Source organism: Onychostoma macrolepis, chromosome 04, assembly GCF_012432095.1.
Source record: "Onychostoma macrolepis isolate SWU-2019 chromosome 04, ASM1243209v1, whole genome shotgun sequence".
Classification (NCBI taxonomy): Eukaryota; Metazoa; Chordata; class Actinopteri; order Cypriniformes; family Cyprinidae; genus Onychostoma; species Onychostoma macrolepis.
Window position 1 is genome coordinate 432538 of NC_081158.1, and position 23367 is coordinate 455904.

The 23367-nt window shown below is 37.8% G+C and overlaps 1 pseudogene; it reads right to left on the reverse strand.

Moving 5' to 3' along the window:
* Positions 1-23367, reverse strand: part of LOC131538882 (NACHT, LRR and PYD domains-containing protein 3-like) — a 57732-nt pseudogene that overhangs the window by 28365 nt on the left and 6000 nt on the right.

Consider the following 23367-nt stretch of genomic DNA (forward strand, 5'->3'; position numbering starts at 1 on the left):
GTATTGAGGGTAGAACAGAGCACTGGATATTCACTTCCCCCACCTACAATCCCTGCTGGACCTGAGACTCGAACCCGCAACCTTCAGGTTACAAGTCCGACTCTCTATCCATTACGCCACGACTGCTCCCGACATATGAACAAATCCCTCTGTAAAAACCTTCAGGAATAGACATAATAAAATGTAAAGTTTGGTTTGTGTAAGTGCTACTGAAGTGGAAATTTATGGCTCAGAGTAGGAGAAAAAACTCATTTTGAGAAAACGGCTTTTAAAAATATGTATTGTAATTGAAATCTATTGACATAAATAGATGAAGAGCTGTAAAATAAATACTTAACAGTGTCTTTTGGATGTTTTCTTTCCACTAGTCTGAAAAAACACTTTAAATGCAGACCTTGAGCCTAAAACTCATCACCAAACACCAATGACTTGTACATATGGGTACAGTCATTTTAGACACTTCCAAAACTGTTGCAACAGAGATGGAAGTACAATTTTTTTTCCATCTTCGTTGCCACAGTTTTGGAAGTGCCTTTTTTTTTGTTCTAAAGAAGGGGGTGTCCCAATACTTTTGTCCATATAGTGAATGTACAAGTTGTTAGTGTTTAGTGATGAGTTTTAGGACTTGGCTTTATGCAGACCAGTCAAGTTCTTACACAATTACTGAATCAATCATTTCTTTTTTAACCTTGCCTTATACACAGAGGCATTGTCAGGCTAGAATAGAAAAGAGTCCTGTCCAAACTGTTGCTATAAAATTAGAAGCACACAATTCCCTAGAATATCATAATATGCTTAAACATTAAGATTTTTACTCATGGAAATTACTAAAGTAGTCAAACCTTTCATTAGAAGGGGGTGACCCAATACTTTTGGCAATACAGTGTGTCTGTATGACCAAAATCGACTGAGTATTTTTTGTATCTTTCGCACTGATAAGAAAAAAAATGAGCTCTTCTCGCCGGCAAGACAGTCAACCCCAGAGAGTTAAATCATTTACAATGTTACATCCTCTAAAAACCCCATAGACTCATGTAGATATAGGAGTTTAAGCAATAAAACCTGAAAGCTTTTCCAGCTTAACATACTTGAGTTTATCTAGTCTGTAGGTTGGAGAGAGTAGCTTCACTCCTGAATTTCCTGGGTTATTGTAGCTCAGGTCCAGCTCTCTCAGGTGTGAAGGGTTTGAACTCAGGGCTGAAGACACATAACCACAGCCTACATCTGTCACCATACAGCCAGATAACCTACAAACACACACACAGCAACAGTCCACATTACTTTAGTTTCACAGTCAAACATCACAAGCACACCTTTGGATCTGTTTAGCTGTTATTTTCTGTAGTTTCAGTCACAAAAGTCAGAGTCAAAAGATACATTTAGGAAAGGAAAGGACCTGACGTGTACCCAAGTATGGTGTCCCATACTTGTAATTTGTGCTCTGCATTTAACCCATCCAAGTGCACATACACAGCAGTGAGTAGTGAAGAAACACAGACACCGTGAACACACACCCGGAGCAGTGGGCAGCCAATGCTGCAGTGCCCGGGGAGCAGTGGGGGGTTCAGTGCCTTGCTCAGGGGTCTCACCACAGTCGTGGTATTGAGGGTGGAAGAGAGCGCTAGTTATTCACTCCCCCCACCTACAATCCCTGCCGGACCTGAGACTCGAATCTGCGACCTTCGGGTTACAAGTCTGACTCTCTATCCGCCAGTGAGAACATTAACAAAATTTTTCTATATTGGCACTAGACACCAGGGGTAGAATCCTGAAGTGTCATTTTTAAATTTATCACACTGTATAATTTCATAAAAAAATCATTTTGTGGTCATTTAGCATTATCAGGAAGAAACAAATATTCCCCAAATCATTGGACATGATACATACTGGGCCTCATTTATCAATCTAACATAGAAACGAGCGCAGATCCGAGCGCACAAATCAGCTTACGACAAGGTTCACGTGTGATTTATGAAACATTCGTATGCCGCCAATCCCATCGTACGAAAGATCGTACTTTGATAAATGTGGCGGAAGAAAACAATCGCCGTTTGAATATCATGCCCCTAAAAACACCCCAGTTTAGAAGCCTCGCCCCTAGAGTTTACGACACAGAGAAACGTAACCCGGCCAAAAAGAGGAAGTAATCTCATGAAACAGAAACTGATCTTACTCCAAAAACACCCTTTAACCTAATAATTGCAAACAATGGCATTCATTTATATGTATATTAAATACCAGTAAATATAATGAAACATTTATAAACACTATATAGATTATTTAGTTCTGCTTAATCCACAACAAACCCTTTAAATTTAACGGTATTACAGAACAAGAATGAAAAAAATGAGTAGCTATTAAATGTTATATTAAACTATGAAGTAAAACACAAATTAGGCTATAGTGCCATTCATTTTAAACAGAATACAACGTCAAGCTAAAATGAATTTATTAAAGCGAAACTAAACGGCATTGGGCTCACAAGCCTCTCTCATTCGACATCCAAATGTTTCCATTTTTGCTAAACTATTATCTATGATGTGTTCCAATATCCACGTAAAACATCATCCTTCACATGCGCAAACATAAATGTTTGTTTCGGCGCTGCACGCTGATTTTACAGTGGAACTTTTTTGGTCCAAATTGTGCAGTGCAACTTTTATGTTTGGGTGACTGCATTTTAGTTTGATTAATGGTTGAAATGTCAAGTTAGTAACGCTGAAATGTTATGTGTGTGCGTGTGAGGCACCTGTGTGATCACCCATGAGTTAAATTTTTAAAAATAACGATATAGCCTAAAGAAAACAAATAAAATGCATTAAGAGTGTCACAAAAACGAAAGTGGCCTATACTTGTCGCACTGTTGTTGTTGTTTTTTCTTCTTTTGTTAATCTGTTAATTAAGAGAAATATATTTCGTGTAGCCCTATTTATTTTATTCCTTTTATAATTTCTGTTTTTCTCCATTCACAGAAGCGCTGCAGGTGCGTGATACGACGATGTGTGATTCCTCATGGTCTGTTGTTTATGCTGCTATTTGCGCATATAAAGCTACGCCCTGAAAGGGGAAAAAAAAAAAAACTTTGTTTGTCGGTTTACGAAAATAATCTAAATGAACAAAATGCTGTCATTATACAATTCTCCGAAACTCTCTATGCTGCAAGCAAGTTCAGGCTAACTCACAAACTTGCGTACACGAGCTCAGACCTGACTTGAGATTTGATCGTAGCCACCGCTCGCGTCCATATTGATAAATTTCAAGTTTTGCGCTGAAATGACCGTACGCCCAATTTTCTGTCGTACGTTCGTTTCGTAAATGAGGCCCACTGTGTTTAAAGGTGACATATCATGAAAATCTGACTTTTTCCGTGTTTAAGTGCTGTAATTGGGTCCCCAGTGCATCTACCAACCCAAAAAATGTGAAAAAGTACAACCCAGTAAATTGGTTTTGGTAAGCCTTTCTCTGCAAGCTTGTGAAAAAAAACGAACCACTCCCCCTGTGATGTAGCAAGGAAAGATAACTTAGTTTAGTATTTACATGCCGTGTGACAGCCGCTTTCTGTGCACATGCTTTGGATGTGTGTGCTCAGAAAACCCTATATCTGGGGCCGGATTCACGAAAGTCTTCTTAAGAAATAAGTTAAGAAGTTTCTTAAGATAAATTCCACGAAGTTCGTCAGAATGTTCCTAAGTGCATTTCTTGAAAAATTCTTAATAAGTTCTCAAATATATTCTTAAGAACATCTTAATTTTTTTCTTAAGAAGAAATGACAGTCTTTATCTGAGTGAATACATGACACACTGCTAAACTCACACTTTACTGTCTTTTGCTTTTCCTGCAGATTACCCTAATAATCATAATAAGCACACACAATCTTTTTGTCACGACTTTGACTGGCACTCAGCTTCACATTTTTAATGCGGCGTGTTTTTGAACAGCCTGTATCAAGCTGCAACGATCTGTTTCATTCATTTTTGTGCAGTGATTTTGCGCTCTCCTCCAAGTGAACGTTTCCGGTATGTGTCCACGCTGCTACAGCAAACGCTGTGTCCTGTGTATCGGTGCATTCATATGCGCTGCATACTGCCAAAGATTATGTCACATTTATAAGCTAAAATAAAAGCGTCCAATTAAAGCTCCCTATCTGACTTGTTTTTGCAGAGTTGCTACTCAGTTTTGAAGTCAGCAAAAAGTAGCGTCACACATAGGCTAATCATGACCAATCATTGTTTACATTATCAGTCATTGCTGTCACTTCAGAAAACTTGCACACATGCCTTTTAATAATCCTGCTATGTATTATATGTAGCTAATGTTGTTGTAATGCTTAAATATAACAATTAACTTGAAATAATCCAATACATTTATTAAATAATTCTTACTGTTTGGGATTTAAGATAAGTCTGGGGCTGTCCTAAATTTAAGAAGTTATTTACGATGATTTTTAAGAAGATTCTTTTCAAGAATTGGAATTCTTCTTAGCTTTTTTCATAAAATTGTTCTTAAGACAAAACTTAAGAATATTCTTAAGAAGAATTTTTGGGAATACAAAATATTCTTAACGTTTTTCTTCAGTTAAAAAATAAGAAGAAAATGGCAGTTAAGAAGAAATTTCTTCTTAAAGGAACACTCCACTTTTTTTGGAAATAGGCTCATTCTCCAACTCCCCCAGAGTTAATAAGTTGAGTTTTACCGTTTTGGATTCCATTCAGCCGATCTCTGGATCTGGCGATAGCACTTTAGCATAGCTTAGCATAGATCATTGAACCGATTAGACCAGTAGCATCGCGTTCAAAATGACCAAGAGTTTCGATATTTGTCCTATTTAAAACTTGACTCTTCTGTAGTTATATCGTGTACTAAGACCGGCAGAAAATGAAAAGTTGCGATTTTCTAGGCCGATTTGGCTAGGAACTATACTCTCATTCCGGCGTAATAATCAAGGAACTTTGCTGCCGTACCATGGCGCAGTGATATTACGTAGCGCCTGAAAGTAGTCCCCAGCTATATTATAACTAGGTACCTAGCTGGGGACTGCTGCGTAATATCACTGCACCTGCTGCGGCCATGGTACGGCAGCAAAGTTCCTTGATTATTACGCCAGAATGAGAGCATAGTTCTTAATCATATCAGCCTAGAAAATCGCAACTTTTCATTTTCCGCCAGTCTTAGTACACGATATAACTACAGAAGAGTCAAGTTTTAAATAGGACAAATATCGAAACTCTTTGGTCATTTTTGAACGCGATGCTAGTGGTCTAATCGGATTCAATGATCTATGCTAAGCTATGCTAAAAGTGCTATCGCCAGATCCAGAGATCAGCTGAATGGATTCAAAAACGTTAAAACTCAACTTATTAACTCTGGGGGAGTTGGAGAATGAACCTATTTCCAAAAAAAGTGGAGTGTTCCTTTAAGAATGTTTTGTGAATCTGGACCCAGAAGTTTAAACTAATATGTCTTCAAAACGCATGATTTCAGCGTGATAGACATGATAATCAAAACTAAACAGATGGGTTTTTTTTTTAATCAGAGTATCTGAGGAACAAGCTGTTAAGGCACAACCTTATTCTGGAAAAGGAGGCAGGAGCAGCAACTCATTTGCATTTAAGGAGACATGCACGAAAACAGCCTGTTTCTGCTTCCACTCAAAATCAAAACAATATAATAAATGATATGTGGGGTATTTTGAGCTGTAACTTCACAGACAAATTCTGGGGAAACCTGAGACTTATATTAAATATTGTAAAAATGGGCATAATAGGTCTCCTTTAAAAGGTAAATAAGGCATTTGATCTCTCTCACACACAAGTGATGCAATACTGCTTCTGAAATCTATTGTCGACAAAGTAGTGAAAGAAAGAATATTCAAAACAATCTTTTCAAAACAAAACATAACCTCTAACTTTGTATGACTAAAATAAAATTGAAAGTTGCTTGCAGATTCTCACAGTCACACCTATGAACACAAGCAAGTAAATAACAAACTATTGTTAGGAAAGTGGAACAAAGCACATACTAAAACAAAACATACATGCAACAGTTACATTATCACAACCATGCACTGTTAGAATTTATATAAAAAAAAAAAAGACCATTTCATATACTCAGCAGGGCCATGTTAATTTTGAACACTGTCTGAGATGCTATAGGCGTCCCACACACAGCCGTTGGATGTGCTGTCAGAAGCTATACATGCATGAATTAAATATTCGAATAGCAAAATATTTTTGAAGTAAGCAATGAGGTACAAGAGGCCGTGCTGTATCGTGAATAAATCACGGCTCGAGTAGCTTTTATAAAACGGTTACCACACAGTAAAACAATACTGAAACGAAACATTTGTGACCCGTTTTGGCAAAATGAGTCAGAATGCGCAAATTTTCCAAATAATGTTTCGCAATAATGTTCTTTATAAGGGAGATCGCGCTCGCAGAAAGGCGCGTCTTATGCACGCGCTTTGCAAATGTCAGTCAGCACGATCGTTTTGTTTTCATCAGCATGGGTTTAAAAATAATATTTCACTGGTTTGGACTCATGTCATAGAGAATTCGATATGAATATTCACAAAGCTGGAATGCTGCGCTTTGCAACAATAGACCTACAACTTGTGGTGAGAAGCAGCAGCAGTCGTCCAGAAGTGCGCAGAGAAAAAGGTACTCCTCTCAGAAAACGTTCAAATAAAGGTCATTTTAGATGTTTAATTACTATTTGGAGCATTGGGATCACTAGAAGAGGGCTTAATGAACTCATTTTTGTGAAATCCTTAAATTTGACCAAAACTGACATTCTTCATTTCTTTTGCCTGTAGCTCAAAATTAGTCCGTGCGACTTCCGACTCATTTCGCCAGAACAGGTCACATTTATGTATTGAAATGTTACTTTTTGAAGCAAGTTCATTAAATGCTGTCCTTCCGCTTAAAAATAGTTCCTGACAGCAACAGTAAACAGCAAGAGAATGTTCCGAACATGCCTTTCATCTAATGGAGCTTAAATAAAAACAGAATAGGAGCTCTTATCATCCGCTGTTATTTTTTAACACCATATATGATATTTTCTCACACACATACATCTACTTATCTCTCAGCATGAGAAAAGGTGTTTTCCGTTTTTTAGTTTTAAAACAGATCGATTCGCGGCACAGGGCGAGTTTGCAAGCGTCATTACAGTGTAAAATGATGGACATATAGACATACAGAACCCTATCTGAAAAAGAAAACTAAAAACTACAGTAATATTCCCTCCTCACTTCGGAAACTGTGGGCTTTCACACAGACGCGCGCCGCGCGCCGCGCGCCGCACACACATCAACATATCTCTGCAAGTGTTCAGACGGGGGGAAGGGCTTGGTCTCAAAATTAAAGATGAAAGATGAAACATAACGCCAGCAGGGGTCACTCATACTTCTTTAAATAAATAACAAAAACAGATAATATTGCCGAAATACATAATACACAGATCAGCTTTAATGCTATATTATTGATTGTTTATGTTGCTACGAATGTTGCTCAGTGATACACAGAACCTTTGGGTGAAGCGGTCATAGCCGTGCTGTATCGTGAATAAAACACAGCTGTTGACCAATCAGAATCGAGGAATAGAAGTAACCATTTTATAAAATTATATTATTAACTTTTTCTTGTAGATTTATTTAGTCCACATGTGTCATACAGACATCTAAATACAGACATCTACATAAAAATGGAAAAATATCTGCAAATGTTGTTTCTGTCTTGTATGCTGGCGTTCCATTGAGAGCAAATGGAGTTTAGCGCTATATAAATGTAACAAATTATTAATTATTATTATTACATTTGGTGATAAAATTTAAAGGTAATTTACAAACAGAAATTTGTTAATTGTTTTATGAACAAACATTTACCTCAGTATCTCCAGCTGACAGTTTGGACTTTTCAGTCCATAAGAAAGAAGTTTCACTCCTGAATCCTGCAGGTCATTGTTACTCAGATCCAGCTCTCTCAGGACAGAGTTTTGGTATTGTAAAATTGATGACAAGCTCTCACAAGACAGATCAGTGAGATTACATATGGAAAATCTAAACAAGAAAAAAACAGCCATTGCATAAAAATACTAGCAAGATGAACAAATGAATGAATAAATTAATACAAATGCATAAATAAATGTTTGAAATCAAACCTCAGTATCTCCAGCCGACAGTTTGGACTCTTCAGTCCAAGAGAAAGCAACTTCACTCCATAATCTTGCAGGTCATTGTTACTAAAGTTCAGCTCTCTCAGGACAGAGTTTGAAGATTGTAGAGCTGATGACAGGCTATCACAAGACTGAGCAGTGAGATTACATCCATGTAGCCTGAGTACATAAAAACAACAACAAAAAATAGTGACATTAATGTGTTTATCAGGTAAGGTTTATAATCTGAAGTGCATGCTAGAGGCAGAAAGTTTTTCTAGTCAAGCCCAAGAGATGATGCTAATTGGTGTGGTGATAAAGGGATAATGTGTCTAATTAGACAGCCTCTAGTACTGAAAAAGTGCTTAGTTCAGATTCAGGGGTTCATGGAGATCATCATTGGACAGCTGGGCAATTACATGACAAGAAATTATTTTATTCTTTGTTAATAGCTGAGGACTGTTAAAATTTTCCTCTCCAGCAATATAGTAGTAAGAGATATGACCTGAAAAATGTAAACTAGTTAAAGATCTTTTTATAGTTCCACTGATAACTATGATATACACCAGGGTTATTCAATTTACTTCATTTGAGGGCCGGATTATCGAATTGAACATTTGAAGGGGCCAAGGGGGTGGGGGGCCATCCCGATCTCTGGGGGGCTTATAAAATTGGAAATTAAATTTAAATGCATATTCAACTGTAAAAATTAACTAATATTACCAACAATAACATCTATAAAAGGTTAACATTAGTGCTGTCTGCCATTCAATTAAAAAAAAAAGGATCAATTTTTTTCTGTAATTAATTAAATAAATGTGACTAAACGCATATTAACATATTTGTATCGTCATATTTTCACACTGAACTTCCAAATTAATATAGAAACAACATAAATATATTTTTAATATTTAATAGGCTTTGAAAAATATAACAACTTTTTATAAGTGAACTTAAAACAATCTTCACAAACTATAAATTGTATGCATAAGCTATATTGATTATTCTTTATTCAAGCTACAAAACTTAATCAGCAAGCAGAGCAGTCAAGTGATTTCTCTTTTTCTTTAGTTCTTTGATTTACATCAATCACAGACTGCAGCAGGTTTCACTTTAAAAGCAGCACTGTTTCTTTAATAAAACCTGACGCAGTTGTGACACATATCCAATTTTCTCCCAACTCTTTACAATCATTTAGGATTTTATAACTGTAATATAAAGTATCCCAGTAATAAATATTTCTGGATAACAACCTTTGGTGTTGGTTGTGTCACTGGTGTTTCATTGTGTCATTGGTGTTACATCAAGAGATAAGCCACTGGGCTTCAGCTTACTAACCAGGGTTGGGGAGAAACAAAATACATGTAGTGTCATTACATATATAAACGGCATGGTCTACAACAGCAAACAATGATAGCAGTGGCAAAGCAAAAGAGTAATCCAGTTCCCTTTTGATACTCCACTTGTACTGCGTCGCTAGAAGCTTATGGGAGAAAACTCCTTTTTCTCAGAGGACTGAGGCCTTTACAATCATGCAGTTTAACTGTACGGCCATTGGTTCGTGCAGTAAATTAAAAACGAACTAATGACTTGGCAGCGGAACTGCATGAGTCTATGGTAACGAAGCCCGCCAGAATGGGTGTATCTGGCTATATAAGTGGGCATTTCGCCATAGTATAGTATAAAAAATATTTACATTTCTCTATCTTTCAATCACTAAATGTCAGCTTTTCCAGGATACGCGGGAACCCTGATTTTTGTACTGTTGATTATTTTTTTCATCAAGTGTCAAATGGTATTGGTCGTGTCCTCTGAGAAAATGCCACTAATATATTTACGTAACAATATTCAAAGGGTATGGTTATTAAACAGTAAATGAGACAATGTTAAATTCAAACCGCAGTATCTTCAGCTGACAGTTTAGACTCTTCAGTGCATCAGACAGTAGCTTCACTCCTGAATCCTTCAGGTCATTTACACTCAGGTCCAGCTCTCTCAGATTGGAGTTTGATGATTGTAAAGCTGAACTCACAGTTTCACAGTGCTGACCAAAAGGCCAACATCCTGCAATCCTGTAATATAGAATGACATGCAGTGAGGAGGAGATGGATGGATAAAGTAATGTTTTCTGTACTCTGTATATGAAAATAATATATGCCTGGGGTGTCAAACTCAGTTCCTGGAGGGCCACAGCCCTGCACAGTTTAGATTAAACCCTAATTAAACACATCTGATCCAGCTAATCAAGTAATTTAAGCTTATTTGAAAACTACGTGGTATTTGTGTTGGGGCAGGGTTGGAACTAAACTCTGCAGGGCTGCGGCCCTCCAGGAACTGAGTTTGTCACCCTTGAAATATGCCTTTTATTGATTACATATCTTTTTTTTTAGCATTATGAAACAATGACTAACATTAGCGGATAAATAGTCAAAACATACTTTTCCAGACCTGCAAATTAGGTCAAAATTTAAAAACAAAATTTGAGCAAAAACACATAGCCTAATATTGTGTTTAAAATGTAACACAATATCAACTTCTTATTTGCTGAACTGTTGTTATAAAATCATGTTTAAACTTGTGATATTCGTGACAAACAGCACTGCTCTCCCTGCTTGTGTGATATCGTATGATGTAAATATGAGACAAAATCTCATGCAGGAGCATTTTTTGCACCAATATCTTGAAATTTAACTGCATAACTGTATTCATGGAGTTGTTGCCCTGCATCATATTTCTCAACAGCCAACTATATGAAATGTAAGATGATGTACAGGTCTGGGGTGGGGTCAGTGCGTTACCTGCATTAAAATATTTTAATCACGTTATTTTTCGTGACTAATTCATTAACGTGTTAAACTTACAGCCCTAATATATATATATATATATATATATATATATATATACACACACTCACACACATATATATATATACAGTGGCGGCAAAAATAATTTGATCCCCTGATGATTTTGTGCGTTTGCCCACTGACAAAGAAATGATCAGTCTATAATTTTAATGGTAGGTTTATTTTAACAGTGAGAGACAGAATAACAACAACAAAATCCAGAAAAAAGCATTTCAAAAAAGTTATAAATTGATTTGCATTTTTAATGAGTCAAATAAGTATTTGATCCCCTATCAGTCAGCAAGATTTCTGGCTCCAAGCTGTCTTTTATACAGGTAAGGAGCTGAGATTAAGAGCACTCTCTTAAAGGGAATGCTCCTAATCACATCTTGTTATCTGTATAAAAGACACCTGTCCACAGAAGCAATCAATCAATCAGATTCCAAACTCTCCACCATGGCCAAGACCAAAGAGCTGTCCAAGGATGTCAGGGACAAGATTGTAGACCTACACAAGGCTGGAATGAGCTACAAGACCATCGCCAAGCAGCTTGGTGAGAAGGTGACAACAGTTGGTGCAATTATTTGCAAATGGAAGAAGCACAAAATAACTGTCAGCCTCCCTCGGACTGGGGCTCCATGCAAGATTTCACCTCGTGGAATTCTGCCTATGAACCCAAGAACACCATCCCCACCGTCAAACATGGAAGTGGAAACATTATGCTTTGGGGGTGTTTTTCTGCAAAGGGGACAGGACAACTGCACCGTATCAAAGGGACGATGGACGGGACCATGCACTATCAGGGCCAGGGCATTGAAAAAGGGTCGTGGAGGGTATTCCAGCATGACAATGACCCAAAACACACAGTCAAGGCAACAAAGGAGTGGCTGAAGAAGAAGTACATTAAGGTCATGGAGTGGCCTAGCCAGTCCCCAGACCTTAATCCCATACAAAATCTGTGGAGGGAGCTGAAGGTTCGAGTTGCCAAACGTCAGCCTCGAAATCTTAATGACTTGGAGAGGATCTGCAAAGAGGAGTGGGACAAAATCCCTCCTGAGATGTGTGCAAACCTGGTGGCCAACTACAAGAAACATCTGACCTCTGTGATTGGAACAAGGGTTTTGCCACCAAGTACTAAGTCATGTTTTGCGAAGGGGTCAAATACTTATTTGACTCATTAAAATGCAAATCAATTTATAACTTTTTTGAAATGCGTTTTTCTGGATTGTTTTGTTGTTATTCTGTCTCTCACTGTTCAAATAAACCTACCATTTAAAATGATTGACTGATCATTTCTTTGTCAGTGAGCAAATGTACAAAATCAGCAGGGGATCAAATATTTTTTTCCCCCCACTTTATATAATTATTCGTATTTGTATTCAACCGGAAGTAGGCGGAGCTCGAACCAGAACTTCGTACAGTTACTTGATAAGACCGTTATGTCTATGGTTTTACAGCCTATCTTTTTATTTTGTAGTTATCACTGAACATATTTTGTTTAACTAAAATAATATTTTTTTTATGATTATGATATTTATTTAAATGTCTTCTAACAGTCTGAGCCGATACCGTTGTATAGGCAGTGTTTGGTGATGCAGTGTTGTGCTTCGAGGGAACGCGAGTTCGAGTACCAGCTTGGGGACCTTTCGTGATCTGATTAATAAATATTTAAATTAAATGCAGAGCACAAATTCAGAGTATGGGTCACCATACTTGGCCACATGTCACTTCACTTCACTTTTCTCACACTACACTCATTTGGCTCACCGGTTCCTGCACAGTTTAAATGCCTCATTCATTCATTCATTTATTCATTCAAAAAAGTATTTCACTTAAGTAGCCTAATTTGCAGGTCTGGAAAAGTATGGGGAAAAAACAGTATGGAAAAATATTTGTGTTTCGATTATTTGCCCTATTCAGTGTTCTAAAATATTAAATTAATAATTTCTAAAAAATAAATTGATCATACAAGCAGAGAGAGATCATGACAAACATTTAGTTATCATTTGAACACGACTGAATTAATTGAAGGCGCACATTTTCATTATTTTCACATATAGCCCATAGATTCCATATGGGGTTCAGGTCAGGCATGTTGGCTGGCCAATCAAGCACAGTAATATCATGGTCAGCAAAGCACTTGGAAGTGGTTTTGGCACTGTCGGCAGGTGCTAAAGTCCTGCTGGAAAAGGAAATCAGCATCTCCATAAAGCTTGTCAGCAGATGGAAGCACAAAGTGCTCTAAAATCTCCTGGTAGACGGCTGCATTGACTTTGGACTTGATAAAACACAGTGGACCAACACCAGCAGACGTGACGGCACCCCAAATCATCACTGACTTCAGAAACTTCACACTGGACTTCAAGCAGCTTGGATTCTGTGCCTCTCCAGTCTTCCTCCAGACTCCAGACCTTGATTTCCAAATGAAAAGCAAAATTTACTTTTATCTGAAAAGAGGACTTTGGACCACTGAGCAACAGTCCAGTTCTTTTTCTCCTTAGCCCAGGTAAGATGCTTCGGACAATGTTTCTGTTTCAGAAGTGGCTTGGTAGCCCTTTCCTGAAGACGTCTGAGCGTGGTGACTCTTGATGCACTGACTCCAGCTTCAGTCCACTCCTTGTGAAGCTCTCCCAAGTGTTTGAATCGGCTTTGCTTGACAGTATTCTCAAGCTTGCGGTCATCCCTGTTGCTTGTGCACATTTTCCTACCCAATTTCTTCCTTCCAGTCAACTTTGCATTTAATATGCTTTGATACAACACTCCTTGAACAGCCACCCCTTTCAGTAATGACCCTCTGTGACTTACCCTCTTTGTGGAGGGTGTCAATGATCATCTTCTGGCCCATTTCCAAATCAGCAGTGTTCCCCATTATTGTGGTTTCAAAGAACAAGAGATAACCGGAATTTATACTGTAGGGATGGTCATTTATTGAAACTCAAATGTAAATATTCTAATATTTTGAGATACTGATTTTTGACTTTCATTATCTGTAAGCTCTAATCATCAAAATTAAAACAAAAAAACTTTTGAAATGTTTTACTTTACATGTAATGAATCCAGAATATATGAAAGTTTCACTTTTTGAAATAAGTTACAAGAACAAATTAACTTTTTCAAGTGGTGGATCATGGTCCCATTCTAAGACATTCTCTTTCACCGTACCCTGTTGGTGGAATGACCTACCAAACTCCACCCGGACAGCCAAATCCTTCACAATCTTCAAGAAACAACTGAAAACTCATATTTAACTCAACTGCCTTAATAAATAAATAAAATTAAAAAATAAAAAATTCTATGCCTTCACTTTTTCTGTTCTCATATTATGCTTTTCTCTTCCTGTCTTAGCTTTTACTATTTTGAATGATGACTGAAACCTTGTATTAAAGGCAGTCTCATGTTTATTACCATCTAATAGTAAATCCCTTGTTGTGTTCCTCAATTCTAAGTCGCTTTGGATAAAAACCATCTGCCAAATGAATAAATGTAAAAGTCTTTTTGGGCTGGACAACTTTATTTTTAGACAGAGTTTAATACAGCTTTTTCCATATCAAATTTTCAGTTATCGCATCTGTTAAAGTAAAACGTTCAGGTTTTTGGCAAAAAAAAATTGTTTTTGTTTATTCAGTTAGCTCTATGGCTCAAAATTTAGTAAATAACAGGATCTCTTTTGTTTTATTGCAGCACTGTTTCCTCTTTTTTAGTCTAGTTCATATTTGAAGAAAATGTATTTTAATATAAAGTAATACTTTGTTTGGAGCATTAAATAATGAATTATGAATGTGAGATGGCTGTAAACATGTTTCCACACAGCTGTGCTTCTACTGTCTGCTTTCAACTGCTTATATTCTATCTGTTTCAATGTTCAAATGAGAAATAAATGATTTTATGTAAATAAAGCAGGGTTATGATTTGATAAATTAGGTTGAGTCTCACTACAGACTAAACTGTTTCTTCTGTAATGACTGAATGAATACTCACAGAGCTTTTCTGCAGTTGATCACAGCTGGTATCAGTCTTCCTCTTCCTTCAGAAGATGCATTGTATTTCATGAGATCAAGCTCATCCAGCACCTCCTCTGACATCTGAAGCATGTAAGCGATTGTTGAGCAGTGAGATGAAGAGAGTTCCTGATTTTGTTTGTCTGATTTCAAAAACTCCTGAATCTCTCTGGACAGAGTCTGATCTTTCACTTCCAGCAGACAGAGGAACAGATTGATGGACTGACCAGCTGAGAGATGATATCTACCTTTGATCTTGTCTTTAATGTACTGTGTGGTTCTCCTGGTGCTCTCTGAGCTGTTCTCTGTGTGTGTCAGTAGATCCTGTAAGAGTCTCTGATTGGACTCCAGTGAGACGCCCAGCAGGAACCGCAGGAACAGATCCAGACGTCCATTCTCACTCTTAAGGGCTTTTTCTACTGCTGATGATAGTAGATCATTCAGAGAGTTTTTTTCAAATTTGTTCCCCTTATTTTCAGAATTCAGAATAAACTGTACTTGCTCCATGTTCTTTGTTAAACAGCAGTAAAACGCATAGAAAGCAGCGAGAAACTCCTGAAAGCTCAGATGAATGAAGCTGTAGACTTTCCTCTGATAAATCACAGATTCCTCCTTAAAGATCTCAGTGCAAATCCCAGAATACACTGAGGCGTCAGTGACATATATGCCGCTCTCAATCAGGTCCTCCTCATAGAACATCACATTGCCCATCATCAGCTGATTGAAAGCCACTTCAGCAAGTTTGACAATCACTTCTCTGTTGGACTGCAGGAGTTTCTCTGGATCTTTCTCTTCATACTTCTGATCCCTCATGTTGATCTGAATCAGCAGGAAGTGGATGTACATTTCAGTCAGACTTTGAGGGATTTCTGCACTCAGATCTTCTTCCAGGAGGTTTTGAAGCACAGTGGATGAGATCCAGCAGAAGACAGGGATGTGGCACATGATGTGGAGGCTTCTTGCTCTTCTGATGTGTGAGATGATTCTGCTGGCTTGATGCTGGTCACTGATTCTCTTCCTGAAATATTCCTCCTTCTGAGGCTCAGTGAATCCCTGAATTTCTGTCACACGGTTGATGTATTTTGTGGGGATCTGATTGGCTGCTGCTGGTCTGGAGGTGATCCAGATGAGAGCAGAGGAAGCAGATCTCCTTTCAGGAGGTTTGACATCAACACACTCACTGATGAAGTCTCAGTCACATCACAAACTTTCTGATCGTCTGAAAACATCAGTGTGATTCTGCTTTCATCCAAACCATCAAAGATGAACACAACTTTACACTCCTCATAAATCTTTGAGTCCAGATCTTGAAGTTCAGGATGAAAGTCCAGAAGAAGTCTGTGAAGACTGTACTGATGATCTCGGATCAAGTTCAGCTCTCGAAATGGAAGCACAAACATGAAATCTACATCCTGATGGGCTTTTCCCTCGGCCCAGTCCAGAATGAACTTCTGCACAGAGACAGTTTTTCCGATTCCAGCGATGCCTTTAGTAAGAACAGTCTTGATCTGGTCTTTCTCCTCACATCCTGGTTCAGGTGAGGCTTTAAAGATGTCATTGCAGTAGATTGGAGTGTCTGGTGAGAGTTTTGTTCTGGCTATTTTCTCCATCTGTAAAACCTCATGTTCTTCATTCACTCCTTCGCTCTCTCCCTCTATGATGTAGAGCTGTGTGTAGATACTATTCAGGAGGGTTTCATTCTCCTGGAGTTTCAGTCCCTCAAATAATCTCTCATACTTGTTCTTCATGCTGGTTTTGTGCTGGTCTTTGGCTCTCTGTAGTTCATTATTTATTGGTTGGTGAGAATCCTGCTGCAGGTCTTCAGTCTGATCATCTCTATCCACACAGCAGAAACAAGGGCAACAACACAATGAATGAATGAGTTTCAGCTTAAAGATCTTCTAGTAAAGACATCTGTGTCATTCACTGAACAAGCTGAGACACAATAAACCGCTTTAATACAGACCCAGCCTATTTTAATGCAGAAACTATTTCAGATCAGATAGAACTAGCTTAATTCTTCAAATGACATTCAATAAAAATCCTCTGAGTCTCTCCATGTTCAAACACTGTCACACATTGCATTTATAAATGATGCTCCACAAATGAGCCCTTGACCTTAAAACTCAACTTAATGAATAATGAGACTAAAATGATTTGAACTGCAGAAAACTGAAAGCAGATTCACAAAAACAATAGGACACATTGTAAAGGACACACAGCTGATGACAATGATGGATGAATCTGGTTCATATTCAGGTGTGAGCGTTCTATGATGGAGCAAACGCATTTGTGATGAGGCGCAAAATATAGATACATAATGTGCCATCAGTTATAATGTTCTTTGACACTGATGTCAAATATGGTTCATTCTGTGTTACTGACTCTGATATTAAATAATGTCACGCCTTCATTTTACTGCAGCAGCTGTATGTTTGATCTCACACAGGTTCAGAGGTCACAAGCTTCATCACTGATGTTTAAATACTGTCTCTTGTCTCCAGCACTAGTTATCATCTCACCTAGGGTTACAGGTCGCTGGCCCATCACTGAAGTTAAGTGGTTCTGGCATGGATTGATCACTCCTCATCGACACACAGCTGGGCTCTGGAGATGCGGCTCTCTTTCTCTTACTTCCAGTAATAATGAAAAAATCACATCAGTAATTCACATTATTTATCTTTCTCACTGATGTTTATAATCTTATAATCCTGTTTCTTGTCTCCAGTATTAGTTATCATCTCACCTGGGGTTAAAGGTCGCTGGCCCATCACTGAAGTTAAGTGGTTCTGGCATGGATTGATCACTCCTCATCGACACACAGCTGGGCTCTGGAGATGCGGCTCTCTTGTTCTGAATATCGACCTCCTCTCTCTCCTCACAGTGACTCATTTTAGAGCTAGTGATCTTCTGTTTCCTCAAATATGTTCAGTTCTGCATTTAGACACACAATGACACACAACTCAATTGTCATCTTTGGAGAAACTGAAAAATAAAGTGATTCCCTCAGTATTAATAAAATATCTTTAAACATTTTCTTCACTTAAGTCATTATTTCCAGCAGTTCAGAATTCAACTAAACATCTGTAATGCATTAAATGTCTGATTTACGGGCCGTTCACACAGTATGCGTTCTTGCATTACAACATGCAACAGTTTGCATAGTTTTTTAAAGTTGAACTTATTTAGTGAATTATCTTATATAATGTCTTAATTAAACTTAAAATGTGAAGTTGTCATGAATTAAAATCTGTGATCTTAAAAATTCCATAATTCAATATAGTAACTCAAGAGTAAATTCATCTCATGTGTAAAATGTTCATTTCATTAGCTTTTCCACTGTCAGGCCAGTGCGAGCCAGGTGTGACCAGTGGCCTCACACCTCAAGCCACGAGGTCAAAATCATGCTGCGTTTCCACCGTTGGACCAGCGCTACTCTACAAACATGCCCTTAACATGCCTCTCTGAAGCAAACGTCACACAACCCCACTGTTTCACCAGCGAGGGGAAAAATTTATGAAAACTGTTCTCGGCAAGCAAACGCAGCCATTGAGAGTAGGGCTGAGTGATTTGGACCAAAAAATGTATCTGATCATTTTTTAGGCTGAACGGCAATATATAGCATATATCTCTGTATATGAAGTGGACTGAATGTTGAGGATTTTGTCTAGCTGTTATTAGGTTGGCTTGAGAAAGCCAACCTACTGATCTGCTATTTAAGCTTCTTCTTTTTATTATTCTTATGAAACTAAAATTTCTAAACGCATCTCCTCCTAGAGCTTTCAAGCTAGAACCACCAAACTCAGCCCAGCTCTTCAGACTGTTCTGACTTGAGTTGCTATATCTCTTCAGACTGATCGGACATATAGTTTTCATAAAAATTAAGATTAAAATTCATAAAAATCCTATAGACTTACACTGACGGAATGTTCAGATGAGCCAAGACTATTCAAACAAACTGACAAACATTCAAATGTAAACAAACTGAAGCCCATTAGAATCAATCAGACTTCCCTTCTATGTATTATTTCTAATCCTTTCAAACTCATTCAAACACAGTCATTGACAAACTTAGACAAACACATTCTTCATTCCAACAAAATGTTCATATAAACAGAACAACAATATTCACTACAAACACAACAGTAACTAGATAGTAAAGTTTGGATACAAACTTTAAGTTGGCTTGAAAAAGCCCAGCCAGAAAGTTTGTAAAAGTTTTAAAAGCTTGAAGTTTGAAGGTTTTAAGTTTCAAGTAGTTTGAAATACGTAAAATAGTTTTAAAGATTAAGGTTTGAATGTTTTAAAGGCAATACAGTCTATCAGATCGCTGGGGTACCTGTGGTAGTTGTTAGGGTGTTGCTATGCGGTTGCTAGGGTACTTGGGGTAGATGTTAAGGTGTTGCTATGCGGTTGCTAAGGGACCGGGGTGGTTGCTAGGGTGTTGATATGTGGTTGCTAGGGTACCCGGGGTGGTTGCTAGGCAGTTGCTAGGGTACCCGGGGTTGTTGCTAAGGTGTTGCTAAGGTACCCGGGGTTGTTGCTATATGGTTGCTATGGCACTCGGGGTGGTTTGCTAGGTGGTTGCTATGGTTCTCGGGGTATTACTAGCTTGTTGTTAGCATGATTAACAAGTTGAAAGCATGTTGCTAGCATGATTCTAGTATGATTAGCAAGTTACTAGCATGTTGTTAGCATGATTATCAAGTTACTAGCGTGTTGCTAGCATGATTAACATGTTACTAGCATGTTGCTAGCATGGTTATCAAGTTACTAGCATTATGTTAACATGTTTCAATCATGATTAGCAAGTTACTAGCATGATGTTAGCATGATTAGCAAGTTGCTAGCATGATTAGCAAGTTACTAGCATGATGTTAGCATGTTTCAAGCATGATTAGCATGTTACTAGCATGTTGCTGGCATGATAGATTAGAAATAGTATTAGATAGAGTGGAAGCTTATATCAGTTTGAATTGGTTAGAATAGTACATAGCATGATTTAGATAGATTAGAAATAGTATTAGATAGAGTGGAAGCTTATATGAGTTTGAATGGGTTAGAAATAGTACATAGAAGGGAAGCTTGATTGAGTCTAATGGGCTTCAGTGTGTTTACATTTGAATGTTTGTCAGTTGGAGCTTGCAAGGTCTTGGCTCATTTGAACATTCCGTCAATGTAAGTCTATGGGATTTTTCACAGTTTTAATCTTCATTTTTAGGAAAACCGTAAGTCGGATCAGTCTGAAGAGATATAGCAACCCGAGTCAGACCAGTCTGAAGGTCTGGGCTGAGTTTGGTGGTTCTAGCTTGAAATCTCTAGGAGGAGATACAATTTAAATTTTGGCTCAGAAGAATAATAATAAGTTTATATAGTAGATCAGTAAGTTGGCTTTTTCAAGCCAACTTAATTAACAAATAGTAAGAATAAATGGAAATATAAAGATAATTCAGCTGTGTAAATTATTCATGCCACAATGCATGCACCACTTATTCATATGATAATTCATCTGTTTTGAAGTTGAAACAGCAAATACTGTAGATTCATGTCAGCTTAATATCAGTTTATTTCTGAGTATCTCTATTGCTCGGGGGGAGGCGTGACACACATTTGTGAATGGGCATTTCATTTACATTTGAGAGAAACTGAGAAGATTGTAAACAAGGAGACAAACTAGTCACCTTTCACTGAAAATTGCCGCTGTAAATTCAAAACAGGCCATCTATGTAATTCAAGTAGATTCAATGGGCCCTATTTATTGGACCCGCCCAGAGGCACATTTTCTACTAACGTGCTCTTTAAATAACAAAAAAATATTGCGCCATTGACTTTAGACCAGGTTTGAATTGGTCTATGATGCAGTCTATTTTCAGTTCCTCAAAATAGCAATGCACCAACGATGCGCCTGAACACATCTCGGTTTCAGACCAGCATGCCCATGGGCGCACAAATGGGCACAAATGCATTTGCTATTTAAACAACGCGGCGCAGGATGGGAAAATAGGAACTGTGTTGGGCTGAAACTAGCAAAAACATTTGCTCCTCGCCTTGCGCCGCATTGCGCCAGGTGTATGATAGGGCCCAATGAGTTGAAAACTCTTGCTACTTCACACTTCAATACAAAACAATGCTGACTTTGACAAAAAAGAGATTTTTAAATGTTATGATAGTGATTTTATAATGTCTAAATATAAATCCATTAGCAAAACGCGAAAATAACTATATTACAGAGTGGAAATGGTAAAGGAGACAATAAATGATCCTCTGCTGCCATTTAGTGGTCATAGTGAAAATCATGACATTCATTTTAACAATATTTGTTTTTCTACCAGGTGAAATCTTGGCAGAAATCTTCGACTTAGCATGGCAAATTTTCCATGAATCATCTCCAAGTAAAAATGAAAAAAAAAAAATGCAGATGTTCTTTAAAATAAATTTTACTATATAAAACTGCAAAAATATTAATAATTTTGAGGCAAATTATATATATATGTACTGCAAGATGCAGTTCCTTTTCAAACCGCTATAAGCGCTGAACCTGTTTTTAGCCTAAATGCGATATGTCCTCTCAACCAATCAGAATTCGTTCGATACCATCCAACATGGCGATGCTTTGAAGTGAGTGCTTAAACTCTAATAACACTTTTGATGGCCTGGATGAGCCAGTGAGACCAACACCTGGGGGTAGAAAACGCCAACTGGACAAAGAAAATCACAAAAAACAACAAAAAAGAGGTTCAAGGTGGTGCGTTAATACCCACTGTGGGATGTCAATACAAGGCTGGTGCGACCGGTTTCTGTCAGGCCGAGAAGCTGTCACTGGATGACCTGATGATGAACCTGAGTTACTTCCAAAGCGGACCTCTGTGAAGGCCGCAAAGAAGCGCTATGTGCTGGCACTATTAGGAGCAATAGGTGTGTCTGATGTGGTGAGGGCTTTTTATGATGATGCACTGTATCAGGTGACTGACAATGCAGGCCATAGTGATGAAGATGCAGAGTGATCCATGCTCACGCACTCTCTCTCACATACACACATACACACACTCTTACGCCCGTTTCACACCGCAAGCGTGAGCGGCGCGTAAGCAGCGCGTCAGCGTAACTACAGCGTCACTGCAGCTGCAAACTCGCCAGAGTATTCACACTGGAAGCGTTTGTTCAGCGTCACAGCAGCGGCTCCAAAGCGACATATTTCTTTACAAAGACAACTATAAATTTGTTTTTAGAAGTTGGTCAGTTATAAACTTGAAAGTTTTGAAGTCTTGGGGAGTAGCGTGTAAATGGTCAACAACAAAAACAGCTTATATCGTGTTGTTTCAGTCATACTCAAATATAGAAAGTGCTGTTTATACTGTTGTTTTTTATTATTATAATTTAAAAAAATAATAATAATAATATATACTTTTACCCATAATCTCCATTTCTCCAAGCTGTCAATAATGAATGAATAATGAATTTATTATGTAGGCCCACTGTATATACTCCATTGTAACTTAAGATCCTGAGCAAGATGAATTGCTCGTTGTGAGTTTGATAAAATGCTTTAAATTATAATTTTCTTATGGCGATTAAAAATGAAAAACAAGTTAAAATGGGTAAATCTTTTTAAAAGATTAAAACATATTTTTAATTGTTCATATTCTTTCCTGACATACTTCAATTCGCCTTAAAACACACTAGACATGCTTATGCTGTGCATTTTTAGCACGTTTTGTGTGAAATATTTATTTTGTCCATCAAAAGTGTGCTGTCACTTTAATTGAGCGTGAGCGGCGCAGCAAAAATAGACTCGGCGCCGAAACCATCGCTGCAGCGCTGCTCACGCGACGCTCCTGCTGCCGGTGTGAATGCACTCATTTGTTAACATGGGCGCCGAAAAAAATACGCGCTGCTCACGCGCCGCTCACGCTTGCGGTGTGAAACGGGCGTTCCTCTCTCTCTGTCCTCTCACACACTCAAAGCACATCTCTCTCTCACACACACACACACACACACACACACACACTCTATGTGATTTTTTTATGTATAGCGGACAATGGTCCTACTATGTACGGGTTTGACACTTTACTGAATGCCAATGTATTACTGAATGACTTGCCTATTGAATATCGTTATCATTATTGAATATTTTTAATAATTAGTTTTTTTTCATTCATATGTAGTGGACAGATTGGTCCTACTTGTTACAGGTTTGACACTACTAAAAAAAAAGGACGTTGAATGTATTACTAAATAACTTGCCTATTGAATATTGTTATCATTACTATCATTACTTTTTACAGGCACTGAATGACTATTAGCCTAAATTTGTTACTAAATTATTTGAATGTAATGTTAACATTGTTGTATTTTTAATTTAATTAGTGGTATTT